The sequence below is a fragment of the Chrysochloris asiatica genome, unplaced genomic scaffold, assembly GCF_000296735.1.
Source record: "Chrysochloris asiatica unplaced genomic scaffold, ChrAsi1.0 scaffold00126, whole genome shotgun sequence".
NCBI lineage: Eukaryota > Metazoa > Chordata > Mammalia > Afrosoricida > Chrysochloridae > Chrysochloris > Chrysochloris asiatica.
Window position 1 is genome coordinate 6,946,751 of NW_006408644.1, and position 15,215 is coordinate 6,961,965.

Consider the following 15,215-nt stretch of genomic DNA (forward strand, 5'->3'; position numbering starts at 1 on the left):
TACCCATACTAAAAGGGGGGAGAGGAATATTTGTTGGTTATTGGTGGGTGGTGGGATGAGGGATTTGGGGGAGGTGGAGCGAGGAGGCAATAGAGCACAGGGTATTGGGCAAACACATCATAGTTCAGGTGTTTGGGAGGGCAATACACAAGAAAGGGAAGGGTTCAGCTGCTCTGTCTCTCCATGTTAGGTCTCTGCCTCCATCTCTGGCATCACCACTTCTCTGAGGATGTTGTAAATTACTACTATGGGCAAGATCACCCAGTGAAATCTCACCAAATCCCCATGACTCACAATTTGCTGCTCAACTCTCGTCTTTACCAAAAGATGGAAATCTATCGCCCCCTCAAAGCCAAAGCTGAGGAGATGACCATGTACCACAGTGATGACTGCATTAAATTCTTGTGCTCCATCCGCCCAGACAACATGTCTGAGTATAGCAAGTAGATACAGAGATTCGATGTTGGTGAAGACTGCCCAGTATTTGATGGCTTATTTTAGTTCTGTCAGTTTTCTACTGGTGGCTTTGTGGAAGTGCTGTGAAACTTAATAAGCAGCAGACAGACATCATTGTACATTGCACTGGGGCCTGCACCATGCAAAGAAGTCTGAGAAATATGGCTTCTATTACATCAATGATATTGTCTTGGCCACCTAGAACTGCTAAAGTATCAACAGAGGGTGCTGCATATTGACATTGATATTCACCATGATGATGGCATGGAAGAGGCCTTCTATACCACAGACCAGGGTCTTGACTGTGTCCTTTCACAAGTATGGAGAGTAATTCCCTGGAACAGGGGATTATGGGTTATTGATGCTGGCAAAGGCAAGTATTATGCTGTTAACTACCCACTCCAAGATGAGATTGATGATGAATCTTATGAGGTCATTTTCAGGCTGGTAATATCCAAAGTAATGGAGATGTTCCAGTCTAGTGCAGTCGTCTTACAGTGTGGCTCTGACTCCCTGTCTGGGGATTGATTAGGTTGTTTCATTGACCATCAAAGGCATGCCAAGTGTGTGGAATTTGTGAAGAACTGTAACCTGCCAATGCTGATGCTGGGAGGAGGTGGTTACACCATTTGGAATGTTGCTCAGTGCTGGACATATGAAACAGCTGTGGCCCTGAGCACAGATATCGCTAACGAGCTTCCATACAGTGACTACTCTGAATACTTTGAACCAGATTTCAAGCTTTGCATCAGCCCTTCCAATATGACCAACCAGAACACTAATGAGTACTTGGAGAAGATCAAATAGAGACTGTTTGAGAACCTGAGGATGTTGCCCCATGCACCTAGGGTCCAAATGCAGGCAATTGCTGAGGATGCCATTCCAGAGGAAAGCAGTGATGAGGATGAAGAGGACCCTGACAAACACATGCTAATCTGTTCCTCTGACAAATTATGGCTTGTGAAGCAGAGTTCTCCAACTCTGATGAGGAGGGAGAGGGTGGCTGCAAGAACTCTTCCAACTTCAAAAAAGCCAAGAGAGTCAAAATTGATGATGAAAAAGAGAACGACTCAGAGAGAAGAAAGAAGTCACAGAAGAAGAGAAAACCAAGGAGGAGAAGCCCGAAGCCAAAGGGGTCAAGGAGGAGATCAAGTTGGCCTGAGTAGATGGCTCCAGCTCTTGCAAAGTTCCTCACATTTCCCCCAAGCCCCTCAGAATTTATGTTTTCTATTTCTCTGTATATTTGTATAAAAATATATTAAATATAAATTTTACATTGATTTTACTGATTTTACATTGGTTCTTTTCTTATCCTTCCCACTGTTACAGCCTGGCACCAAATAGGCTAAGAAACTCACTGCCTGCCTTGTCCTCCCCCAGTTCTACAGATGGAGGTTAATAGTCTAGTTTCCTTTTTCAGATACTATTTTCATGTTTGTGAGATTTTTTTGTAATAAAATGGTACAATTCCATAAAAAAAAAGAAGGGGACGGGAGTAGAAGATCAAGGTAGATAAGGGAACACTGAGACAGGTTTGTATTGTCTAAATGGGACATAGATAGTGATGCATGCCCAACCTTGGAACAACAGAGCTCTGTGTTACAGAGATTGATGTATAGTCTGAAGGTGTAAAAAAGGGAAAATAATCTTAAAATGCTTGACTGTCTTATGAATATTGGTTTCCCTTGCCTACTATTGTAAAATAGACATTTCAGTGGGATAGAAAGGAATGTCAGGAAACATGATGACAGGAAGCTTGTAAGCCTGTCTTCAGCCTATAACTGATTGGAATACCTTAAAGGGGTTCTAGAACTTGTCCAGTGAAATAGGCTTCTTGCTTAGCCTTTAGAGTGTATAGGACCTTAGGTGGAATCCTGAGTCCCATCCAGACCTTCTGAGGTGGGACATTCCCACTAGAAAGGACAAGCATACCAGCCTGGAACAACTAGAGCAACAGAAGATACATCTTCAAAGAAAGATCTGCAGGGGAAAAAAATGGCATCATGATTGGTTACTACAAGAATAAGCAAGTTATTTGACAGGAAGCCATCAAGGCAAGCAATCAAGTCCCTTCAGAACAAACCCCACTCCAAGACTGAACTCAAAGGGAACACATGAGCAGGCATGTAAGCTTGTTGATGACCACATTGGTCTACTAGTGAGTGGAAGAGGGGGAAAGGCAGCAATGTAGAAATGGGCTGAGTTCAACCACATTCCATAGACTCCCATTGAACTGGAGATGAGAGAAAGAAGAGGAAGGACTGGTTGAGACATGGAGACTCCTAAGCCCATGGACAAGGACATAGCCATGGAGCTCTAGAGCTGAGAGTGAAGCATTCAGCTTATATGAAATGAGGGAAGACGCACAAGAACACCCAAACTGGCAGATAGTACCCATCTGACCTAGCCTCGATGACTTGATAATCAGAACTCAACAAGAGGACGATTTAAAAAAAAAAAAACAATTTTTGATAAAGAAAGCAAGTGTAAATTGCTAAAATTTGATGAACTTGACCTATACTCATGGATGTAGTTGCTCAAAATACCAACAGAAAGGGAAGGAGTCTTAACAGCTAGTATCAATCCTATCCCCTCTGTATACAGGGTAGATAGGGACAGGTAGCTTAGGCATTGGGTACCTAAAATGAGGGGGTAATAAAGGCACGAAGTGACTGGTTTACAAAGTTTCAAGAGGGAGTTTAGTTTAAGAGGGGGGGTGGAGATAGAGTTCCCACTGAATAGTTTTCATCTTGTCTAGACAGGTCTGATAAAAAAAAGAGATAGAGATAAGATTCTTATGATTCAATAGTGAGTAATTATTATCATGACTAATTGTGACTGTCACAACTGTAAAGGTAGAAGTTTTGTGCAAAAATAGGGAAGTAGTTAATCTTACAGTCCAGAAACAGAGGGCCCTAGGACCATCAAGGAAGAAGAGCACAAGCCAGATACGGGACCATATCCAGAAAAGCAGTGACACCAGAGATGGTGACATGGAGAGAGGGAACAGCGAAGGACTCTGGGCTCATGGAAAGAGAGGGACTAAGTGCTTTAGGCCAGGAGGCAGACTTGCAGAATGTGCCCTTCAGCTGTTTAATTTTGTGTGTGTACATCTCTCCCCCCGACACACACACACAAAAAAGAAAAACAGAGGGAATGGAAGCAAATAATGTTGAATGATGATGCACAGAGGAGATTGTAATCATTGCAATGAAACAATGGTGTAAAGCTGATGTTCTCCCATGTAAACTATCACTCAGTTCACAATAAAATGATTAATAATAATAATGCAACTACAAAAAAGTGGAAATTTTTAACATCACAACAACAACAAAAAATAAGTGTTCAAGAGCTAAGATGTCAGTTAGAAGTATAGGTGCTTCTGACCTTAGTCATGGTATTTTCAATCACCTCATATGCATGTGAAATTTGAACAATGAATAAAGAAGACAGAATAATTAGTGTATTTGAATTATGGTGCTGGAAAAGAATACTAAAGGTACCATGGACTGCTAAAAGAACACAACTGCTTTGGAAGAAGTACAGCCAGAATGCTGCTTAGAAGACAGGATGGTGAGATTTTTGTCTCTCATACATAGGACATGTTATCAAAAGGGACTAGTCCCTGTGAAGGATATCACATTTGGTTAAGTGGAGGGTGAGTGTATAAGAGGAAGACTCCCAACAAGGTGACTTGACACGGTGGTAGCAGCTATGGGCTCAAGCTTAACAGCAATTGTGAGAATAGCAAAGGACCAGGCAATGTTTCTTTCTGTTGTGCATAGGGTTGCTATGATTAGAAAATTAACAACAACAACGATTGTTAATGTTCACAAATATATCATCATGTGTTTGTTGGCCATCTGAATGTCTCTTGGGTTAAGTGTTCATGTTCTCTGCCAATTTTTTAATTTTATCATTTGTCTTTTTGTAAAGGAGTTGTTGAAGCTTTCTATAAATTTTAGAGATTAGGACCTTGTCTAATATGACATTGCCAATTTTTTTCCCAGTCTGTAGGTTCTCTTTTTATTCTTTTGGTGAGATCTTTTGATGTGCATAAGTGTTTAATTTTTAGGAAAATCCAGTCACCTATTTATCTTCAGCTGTTAGTATATTTTTAGTTCTGCTTGAATATGTCATGTATTAGGACTCTTAAGTTTGTCCATATTTTTTCATGATGATCTGTATAGTTTTAAGTTTGACATTTAAGTATTTGATCAATCTTGAATATTTTTGCATATGGTGTAAGATATGGAGACTATTTTCATTTTTCTACAAATATATGTATACAGTTTTGCCAGCACCATTTTTTGAAGAGATGATTTCTTACCCCATTTAATGAGTTTTGATCCTTTGTTAAAATAAGCTCTTCAAAGAAGAATGGATTTCTTCCTGGATTCTCATTTCTGTTCCATTGTTCTATGTATGTATTTTTTGTCCCATGATCAAACTGATGTGACTACTGTTGTCAAAGGGAAATAGTCAAACTGCTGTTCTCAAAGGGCAACTCAAGAAGACAAAGTCAATATTATAGTAAAATGTGCAAAGACCTGGAGTTAGAAAATCCAAAGGGAAGAACACACTCAGCATTTCTCGTTAGGATTTTGTAGAAAAATTTCAAGCCTCAACTTTCAACACTGAAGGATTCTTATGGGCAAAATATTGAATGATACAGAAAGTAATGAAAGAAGATGGAAGGAATACACTGTACAAAAAAAAAAAATCAATGTTCAACTATTTCAAGAGGTAACATATGATCAGAAGACAATGAGAAGTTTGTACTGTGGTCCCGTGGATCTGTGTCTTGCTTCAACAGTGTTTGGACAGAACAGATCTGGGGGATCCCCCACCTCCAGCCTCGGACCACCTCTAACCACTTCTTTAGGTGCAATCTCTTCTCTGGGACCATCTTCTTGACTATTCCCTGTTACCAGGACCAGGTTTTTTTTGTTTGTTTTTTTATGTGGTTAACTCTAAATATTCAACCAACCATGAGCTCTCAGATCCATCAGAATTATTCTGCTGTAGCGGAGGCTCGACTCAACCATCTGGTTAATCTGCATCTGCAGGCCTCTTACACCTACCTCTCTCTGTGCTTCTGTTTTGATCGCGATGATGTGGTTTTGGAAGGTGTGGGACGCTTCTTCTGTGAGATGGCAAAGCAGAAGTGCAAGGGTGCTGAGCGTCTCTTGAAACTGCAAAACCAGTGTGGTAGTCGCACACTCTTCCAGGACATGCAGAAGCCATCCCAACATGAGTGGGGAAGAACCCTGGACACCATAGAAGCCGCCCTGGCTCTGGAGAAGAACCTAAACCAGTCTCTTCTGGATCTGCATGCTGTGGGTGCTAACCACACAGACTCCCACCTCTGTGACTTTATGGAGAACCATTTCCTCGAGGAGGTGAAAAATATAAAGAAGAAGGCGACCACTTGACCAACCTACATAGGATGGCTGGTCCCCAGGCAGGGCTGGGTGAATGTCTCTTCAAGAGGCTCACTCTCAAGCATGACTAGGAAGAGCCTGTGGAGCCCCACAACCTGTAAAGGGCCTTTCAGCATTCCCCTGCACTCCACAAACCTTCTGCCTGAACCTTGCTCTCCAACCACAGAGACAGCATAGTCAACACTTTGGAGGCCCTCTTCTCCCAAGCCACCGACCAGATGAAAACAATAAAGCTTCCTTTTACATCAAAAAAGAAAAAAAGACAATGATACTGATGGAAGAAGTCCACGGTGCATTGAAGACATTGGCAAAGAACACTGGGAACTGACGAAATATAAATGGAATTGATGAACGATAAATTGAAATATTTCAAAAAACTGATGATGCAGCACTGGAGGCACTTACTCATCTATGCTAAGAAATTTAGAAGAAAGTTACCTGACCAACTGAGTGGAAGAGATCCGTATTTGTTCCCATTCTAAAGAAAGGTTACCCATGGAATGCAGAAATGATCAGACAATATCATTAATATCACATGCAAATAAAATTTTACTACAGATAATACAAAAGCAGCTTCAACCATAAACTGATAGAGAATTTCCAGAGGTTCAAGTCAGATTCAAAAGAGTGCATGGAATGAGGCATATCATTGCTGATATCAGGTGGATTTTGGCTGAAAGCAGAGAATAGCAGAAAGATGTTTACCTTTGTTTTCCTGACTGCACAAAGCTTTCGATTGCGTGGGTCATGACAAGTTATAGACAACATTCAGGAAAATGAGTATTCTGCAATACTTAATTGCGCTTATAAGGAGCCTACACATAAACCAAGAAACAAGTGTTCAAATGGTAAAAGGGAACGCCAAACGGTTTAGAATTAGGAAAGGTGTTTGCCAGGGCTATAATCTTTCACCATACTTATTCAATCTGTATGCTGAGCAAATAATTCAAGAAGCTGGATTATATGAAGAAAAACATGGCATCAGGATTGGAGGAAGACTCATTAACAACCTATGATATGCAGATGATACATCTTGCTTCATGAAAGCGAAGTGGACTTAAAATGATAAAGATCAAAGACCACAAACCTTTGGTATGGGTTGCACTGCAATGCAAAGAAAACAAAATCCTCAACACTGGACTAATTAACAACATCCATATAACTGGAGAAAAGATTGATGTTTTCAAAGACTTCATTTTGCTTGGATCAACCATCAACACTCATGGAAGCAGCAGTCAAGAAATCAGACATATTACATTAGGAAAATCTGCTGCACAAAACTTCTTGTCTTGCTTCAAGAACAAAGATATCAATTTGAGGAATAAAGTGCATCTGACTCAAGCTGTGGTAGTTTCAATTAACTCATATGCATATGAAAGTTGGTCAGTGAATAAAGAAGACTATAAAATAATGAATGCATTTGAGTTATAGTCTTGGAGGAGAATGTTCAAAGTATGGTGACCTGCGAGAACAACAAACCAATCTGTGTTGGAAGAAGTACAGCCAGAATGCTCTTTGGAAGCCAGGAAGGCCAGATGTCATCTCTCACCCTGGAGAATGATATCATGTTTGATAAAGTGGAAGGTCAGAGAAAAAGAGGAAGACCCCTAATGAGATGGATTGGCACAGTGGCAGCAGCAATGGGCTCAAATGTAGCAATGACTGTGAGGTTGGTGCAAGACCATACAGTTTTTCATTCTGTTATGCATAGGGTAGCTATGAGTTGGTACCAACTTGATGGCACCTAACAACAACAACATGACTACTATTTAGACCTAGTATGGGGCTGTAGAATAAGTACTGGACTAGTAACACCAAGGCCAGCAGTTCAAACCCACCAGCTGCTCTTGGAAATTCTATTCCAGATCACTAGGAATCAGAATCGACTCGAGGGCACATGACAACAACAACATGACTTCTGTGGTGGTGTATTAGGTTTTGATATCAGGAAGCTGAGGCCTTCTACTTTGTTCTTCTTCTTTTATAGTGCTTTTTTGTTTATCCAGCATCTCTTTTTTCCATAGAAAGTTGGTGATTAGTTTTCACATCTCTTTAAAGAATGGTGGTGGAATCTGATTTTGTATAGCATTGTATCTGTAGATTGTTTTAGGTATTATTGACATTTTCACAATATTAAATCTTTATATCCACGAACATGATATATTTTTCCATTTATGTAGGTCTCTTTTGGCTTTTTGTAATAGTGTTTTGCACTATTCTTTGTATAGGTCTTTTGTTTGTCTGCTTATATTTATTCCTAAATATTTCAACTTTTGGGAAGCTATTGTAAATTGTGTTGTTTCCCTATTTCTTTTTCAGAGTTCTTTTTGTTAGTGTCAAGGGAATCTAACTGATATTTATGTGTTGATCTTGTACCTTGTCACATTGCTGAATCTTTCAATTAGTTATAGTCATTTTCTAGCTGAGTTTTATTTAGGGCTTTTGTATATATAGGGTAATATCATTTAAAAATAGAGATATTTTATAATTTGTGTGTGTGTTTTGTCTAAATTTTTCAGTTTTAACTTTTTGTAAAAATGTTAATAGTAATAATAGATTTTAGTGAAAAGTTCTTTGATGTATTCAAATTTGTTTATTTTTCATTGTGAATTTAGAGAAGGTTTACAGAAAGATTATCAGTTTTACATTCAAAAAGCATACACTTCATTTCATCTAAATGGCTGCAATATCAATGTTAAATCACTTATCCCACTTCCTCTCTTTGTATCTTAATTCCATTCCTCCTTCTTTCTCAACCCCTCTGAGCTTCTCTATCCTCTCATCTGAAGTTCTGAGTTCCAGGACCCAGTTCTGCATCTATCTCATCCAGTTTTTTATATACTTTCCATAGAGTGTCTACACAGTCTTTCTGCTTAATCCACAAACTTGCCCTACCTCCCTCAAGAGTATCTCAGTCCTTTTTCAAATATCAATTTACCATAGGTATATAGATTTACTAGAACATTTTGTTCCATTGATATATATATATCTTTCATTGTACCAGTACCAGACTGTTTTTGTTTTGTTCGTTTTTATTGTGACTTGACTGATGACAAGATAATCAGTTTTACATTCAACAAATCATGTTTTGATTAGGCTCAATGATTGCACTCAATGATTTAACACTGTCTTGGTGGACTGTGTTATGCCAATTTGACTACGGTATCTCTGAAGTCTGTGACCCTTAACCTCAAGACCCAGTGACTCATTCCCTAAAGGTGTTTGGTTAAGTCTAAGAAGTTTTCCTAACTTTATCCCCTTTATACTCCACCACATTCATGGATACATTTGCATTAATGATAAAAATCCAAAGGTTAATCTTTATAGATTATCTGCAAGGACACAGGATGATCATGGGGGCTTATTATGAAGAAAATTGAAGACTGAATTGGTGAGAAAAATGCAAGAGATTTTGCGCCAAGGATTTTTTTCCCATCAAAAGTATACACTTGCACATTGTTTGAGGGTAGCAAAGACAGTCCTAGGAGAATTTCATTGGGACAACTTACCCTATTCTCCCTGCATTCCTATTGCCCCTTCAGATATTTTGTTCCTAAAATTCAAAGAACATTTTAAAGGAACACAATCTGAATCCCTTGAGGATGTCAAAACTACTGTTTTCACGTGGTGCAAACTGAAGAGCACATGATTACTTGGGGAAGAGTTAGAGAGACGGAAATAATGCCTTTAGAAGTGTATAGACCTAGATGAATGATATGTCAAGAAACAATAGTTTCACATTTTTATATGTTTGCTTAATAGAGATTTCTATGATTTCGTAGCAATAATTTTTATCATTTCCTTATATATGTTGTTGTTGTTGTTAAGTGTCGTCAAGTTAGTTCCGACCCATAGTGACCCTATATAGGGTTTTTGAGGAGCAGTTGGTGGATTTAAACTGCCAACCTTGTGGTTCTCAATCCAGTGCTGATACTACAGTACCACACCAGGAGTCCACCCTTACATATATAATGTACATGTATATATTATTATTGTTGTTAAGTGTTGTCAAGTCAGCTCCAACGCATAGCACCCCTATATAGGGTTTCCAAAGAGCGACTGATGGGTTTGAACCACTGGCCTTGCAGTTCAAATGAACTGTGCAGTCCATGGACTCCTGGTGTGGCATTGGAGGATCAGCACTGAATTGTAAGACTAGAACTTCAAATCCACCAGTCACTCCTTGGAAACCCTATACAGGGTAACTATGAGTCAGAACTTACTGAAAAGCACTTAACAACAACAACAATATATACCTTTACATTTATATACAAGGTAAGTTAAAAAGTATTGCTACATAATCATAGACACCTATATTAAGTTCATATATATATGGACCCCTGGCATGGCGCTGTAGGATCAGCACTGGACTTTGAACCAAGTAATTCTTTTTCAGTTTCAAAAAAGCCTTTTTAAAAGTTATAAATATCCTCAATGATTAAGAAATTATCACATCCATTAAAAAAAGTAGAATTTTATGAAAAAAGAATAAAGAACCAGAACATAAGTTTGAATTTTTCAAAAAAGTATAGAACAAATAAGAAATTTAATCAAAATATTAGAAGATAAAATAGCAAAAAAGTTAAAGATATGGAAAGTAGAAGATAAGAAATAATAAAATGTAATAATTAATTTGGAAGTCTAATATCCACCTAACAGGATTTAAGAAAAGTGTATATGAAATTATCCGATACATGTTGTTGTTGTTAAGTGCCGTTGAATCAGTTCCAACCCATAGCGACCATGTACAGGTTTTCCGAGGCTGTAAATCTTTACAGGAGCAGAACGCCTCATCTTTCTCCTGCGGAGCGGCTGGTAGTTTCGAACTGCTGGCCTTAAGGTTCGCAGCCCGATTCATAACCACTACGCTACCAGAGCTCTCCAAAACTGAAGGATGCAAGTCTCCAAGGAAAAAAAAGCTCACCAAATGCCCAGAAAAAAATACACAAAAAGAAACTGATCGCGCTGAAATTACTTGCTTATGATTAACAGGGGTTTCTCTGCAGCAAATTTATGTTGTGAAATATATTATTCTTTTTCAGTACCTCTAATTTAAGTCTTGGAAATTCATCATAGCCACCTGAATGGAGCTTTCATTACAATTAGTTGACTGAGCTAAGGCGCTAATGAGGTCCCAGTAATAGGCCTGATCTCTGTGTGGATCATTTCAATGTATTGTATGCCCTGGTTGGCGTCTTAGCCAATGTGTCATTGAACACGAGGGTGACTGGGTGAGCAAGAATAGATAGGTGAATACAAAACCATCTCTGGTATCTATAAAACAAAAACTCCAAGTACCTGTCCTAGTGGAAGTTTCATGTCATCATATATAAAGGGCAGACTCTTTGACAAGAAGTGACTGGCTTACAAGGTTTCAAGAGGGAACCTAGAGCCAGGGGCACTTGAGGAAGGGAGAATCTCCAATGAGTAGTATCGAATCTGTCCACATGGAGCTGATGAAATGAAATGCAGATGGGTCTCTTGTGATACAATAGTGAATAATTGTTATCAGGACTGATTGTGAGGGCTGGAAATGTAAAGGTAGACGTTTTATAGCAAGGAAGGGAGTGATTAACTTTCCAGTCTAGGAGCAGAGGTCCCTAGGACCATCAACGGAGAAGAGTGGAGAGCGGGACCCTACCCAGAGAAGCAGTGATGCCTGAGATGGAGGCAGAGACGATGATGTGGAGCAATGGAGCAGCTTGGGACTTTAGATCCAGAGAGGGAGAGCTACTGTGTGCTGAAGACTGGGGGAGGTTAGTGTAGGGGGCAGGCTTGCAGGGTATACCCTTTGGTTGGTTGATGATGCAAGGAGGGGACTGTAACCATGGCAATGAAACAATATACGATAGAATGAATGTAAAACTAATGTTCTCCCATGTAAACTACCATATAATTCACAATAACATTTAAAAAAAAAAAAAAAAAAAAAAAGGCAGCCTCTTTGAATAACCAGAATGTTTACAATTCACCGTTGACTGGATCTGGTCCTTGAAACCTTCTCTGGAGAAGAAAATTGTTGGGTTCTCTGTGTTTTTGGTGGTTTCTTAATCTTCTTTATTCATATAAATTATCAAACAACAGCCCCAAAGCAATTTTTAGGTGAGCATTTCCAGGCACATGAATGTTATATGCCAATCTGATTTGTTGTATAGGAATAGAGTGGAATTAAGTGAGCTGCTTCTAGATTATATTTGTGATTGGCTTTCCAGAGTAACTTGGAGACTATCTGTTTATCTCCTAGTTTTCTTAGTTTTGTTTTTGTTTTTGTTTTTGTTTTAATTAAAAGTTCTTTGGCAAGGCATATGATAGTTCCCACCTATCCTCCTTGGCACATACTGTTGCACTGTGCCACATGTTCTTTTCACCCAAATTGCTTGACTTTACCACGTTTCACAGAGGGGTTTTTTCTCCCTCCAGTTACTACTCTTTTGTCAAATTCTTATTTGAACAGTCTCTTTCTTATCCTGTCTCTCTATATCAAGCTCACATTCTTCTGGTAACATTCAAAGGGCATATTGAGAAACAAAAAATATTAGCAAGAGGAAAACTACCTTCTCATGCTGAAGATTTTTCTCCCATTTTAAAGTATGATATTTTATTCATCCTGAAGTTGTTGTTTTTTGTTGTTGATGATGTTGTTTCAAATGTGCTAATTACTCAAACCACAGGGTGAGGCAAAGAAGGGGTCCATTCACCTTTCTATATCTTAATTTTATCCTTAGTAAAATTCAGTCACTGAGGTACTCATAGCCAATATCGCTTCAATAAGTCACTTTCTTTTAAAGCCACTGCTTTCTCATTGGTCTCTGTCTAAGCATTCTGAGTAGAGTCCTCCTTGTAAAATGAAGAAACTGAGGGAAACAGCCTCATTGTGATTTGACAAGGGTCACTTGACTGGTCTGTGGCATTCAGAAATATCCTGGTAAACCCAGTATATAAGACCATCTTACCACTCAATTGTAAATCATTTAAACTCAGATTTAAGTATAATGCCTTGCCTTGGTCTCAGTGCAACAGTAAGTCACTTTATTGTTTCTGGCAGGAAATGGGGGAAAATGAAATCTAATATAGTGGTTTAAAGTTAAATGTCTTTAGCAGACTAAGTTTTTTTTAAAATTCACTATTTTCCTCCAATTTCTTCCCTTTGCATCCCAGACTTGTCCCTACTTGAAGAAAATTATTAGTTTGTCTTCTCTAAAGTCAATTACCCCTGCTCTAGTGGGAAGATTCCTGGAAAAGGAAATCAAGAGTCCCAGATGCTGGTCTTAGCTTGGTCACTAACTGTGTTACTCTGGGCAAGTTTTCGATGATTTTGGCATTAAGTTTTCCTATCAGTAAAAATATGAGACTTGAATTATAAAAGGTCTGAAGTATTTTTTATCCAAACTTTCCTTGATCAATTTAAAAAAAAAAAAAACTTTCTATGGATGATCACATGAAGTAAATAGGGAGGTAGGAAAAAAGACTATCTGATTGTTCAATACAGAGGGAAATGCACAAAAGAAAATATCAAAAGAGGCATGAGGCTTAGAAGTATAAGGTAGTATAAGCAATTAAGGAATGAATTTAGATACATTTTTAGGTAGGTCAATCATTTTACAGAGTAGGGATTTGTATTAGATGGGCAAATTCCATCCCTAAATGATTATTTCTTTTGTAGTTTGATGAACTTACTGATAAAAGAGGATATATGATGAGCTAGAAGAAGTGCAGCCAGAGTGCTCCTTGGAGGCCAAGATGGCTAAACTTCATCTCTCATACTTCGGATATATTGTCAGGAGGGACCACTCACTGGAAAAGGAAATCATGCTTGGCAAGGTGGAGGGTCAGAGAAAAAGAGGAAGACCCTCAATGAGATGGATTGGCCAAGTGGTAGCATCAATGGACTCAAGCGTGGCAACAATAGTGAGGTTGGCCCAGGATCAGGCAGTGTTTTGTTCTGCTGTGCATAAGGTCACTATGGGTCGGTACCAACTCAATGGCACCTAACAACAACAACATGATGAGCTGAAAGCAAAGTGTCTTGGTCTGAAGAGAGGAAGAACATAGAAAGATGAAATCTGACCAAAGACCTTATAACCAATTAGTAACATACAGAAGGTGGACATCATTGTTTTAGTCACCCCTGTACAGAAAAGTAGCTAGTAAAAACCAATTTACTATAGTCAGCATCTCTTTTTGTCACATTTGGGTAAATGAGTCAATTTATCTAATTTTAGAAGATTGCTCTGTTAGTGTAGTGGTTACAAGTCAGATTGCTAATCTCACGGCCAGCAGTTTAAAACTATCAGCTGTTCTGAGGGCAAAAGATGAGACTTTCTGCTCCCATAAAGATTTATAGCCTCACAAACCCTATGCAGGGTCACTATGAGTCAGAACAGACACCATAGCACATAACCACCACCACTCTTCCAGAACCACAATTCTCAACTGTGTGTATACATTGGAATTAGCTGAGATAATGCATTACAATGAAGATTCCATGGCACCATCCTTGAAATTCCACCACTTGTCTGTCAGTTTGTCATACTGTGGTAGCTTGCATGTTACTGTGATGCTAGGAGCAACGCCACCAATATTGTAAATATCAGTAGGATCACCCATGATGGACAGGCTGAAGCTAGGCTTCCAGATTAAGACAGACCAGGAAGAAAGAGAGACAAACTATTTCCAAATATTTAATCACTGAAAAAATATGAATAGCAGTGGGAAAATGTCAGATAGCACCAGAATATTGAATATTGAAACATGTTGAAGAACACCAGAATATCTTCAGATATAGTGCCAGAAAATGAGCCCCTCCGGTAGGAAGGCACTCAAAATATGACTGCGGAAGAGTTGTTTTATGAAAGTAGAGATGACCATAATGATGCAAATGGAGCAAGTTTTCAGGACCTTCATTTGATGATAGGGCACAACTAAAAGTGAGGAGAAACAGCTGTAAACATCCATTAATAATCAGATCATGGAATGTACTAAATATAAATCTAGGTAAATTGGAAGTTGTCAAAAATGAAATGGAACACATAAAGATTGATATCCTAGGCATTAGTGAGCTGAAATAGACTGGAATAAGCCATTTTGAATATGACAATCAAAGGTTTACTATGCCAGTAATGACAAATTGAAGAGGAATGGCATTAGATTCATCATCAAAAAGAACATTTCAAGATCTATCTGTAAGTATTATGCTGTCTGTGGTAGGATAATATCGACAAGATTACAAGGAAGGCCAGTTAACACAACTATTAGACAAATTTAAATACCAACCACTAAAGCCAGTAATAATGAAATTGAAGATCTCTCCCAACT

General features: G+C 38.7%; 2 pseudogenes; both read left to right on the forward strand.

Moving 5' to 3' along the window:
• The first annotated feature begins 216 nt into the window (after positions 1 to 216).
• On the forward strand, positions 217 to 1,618 carry LOC102840865 (annotated as a pseudogene).
• Positions 1,619 to 5,447: 3,829 nt separating this feature from the next.
• On the forward strand, positions 5,448 to 6,077 carry LOC102841244 (annotated as a pseudogene).
• The last annotated feature ends 9,138 nt before the right edge of the window (positions 6,078 to 15,215 follow it).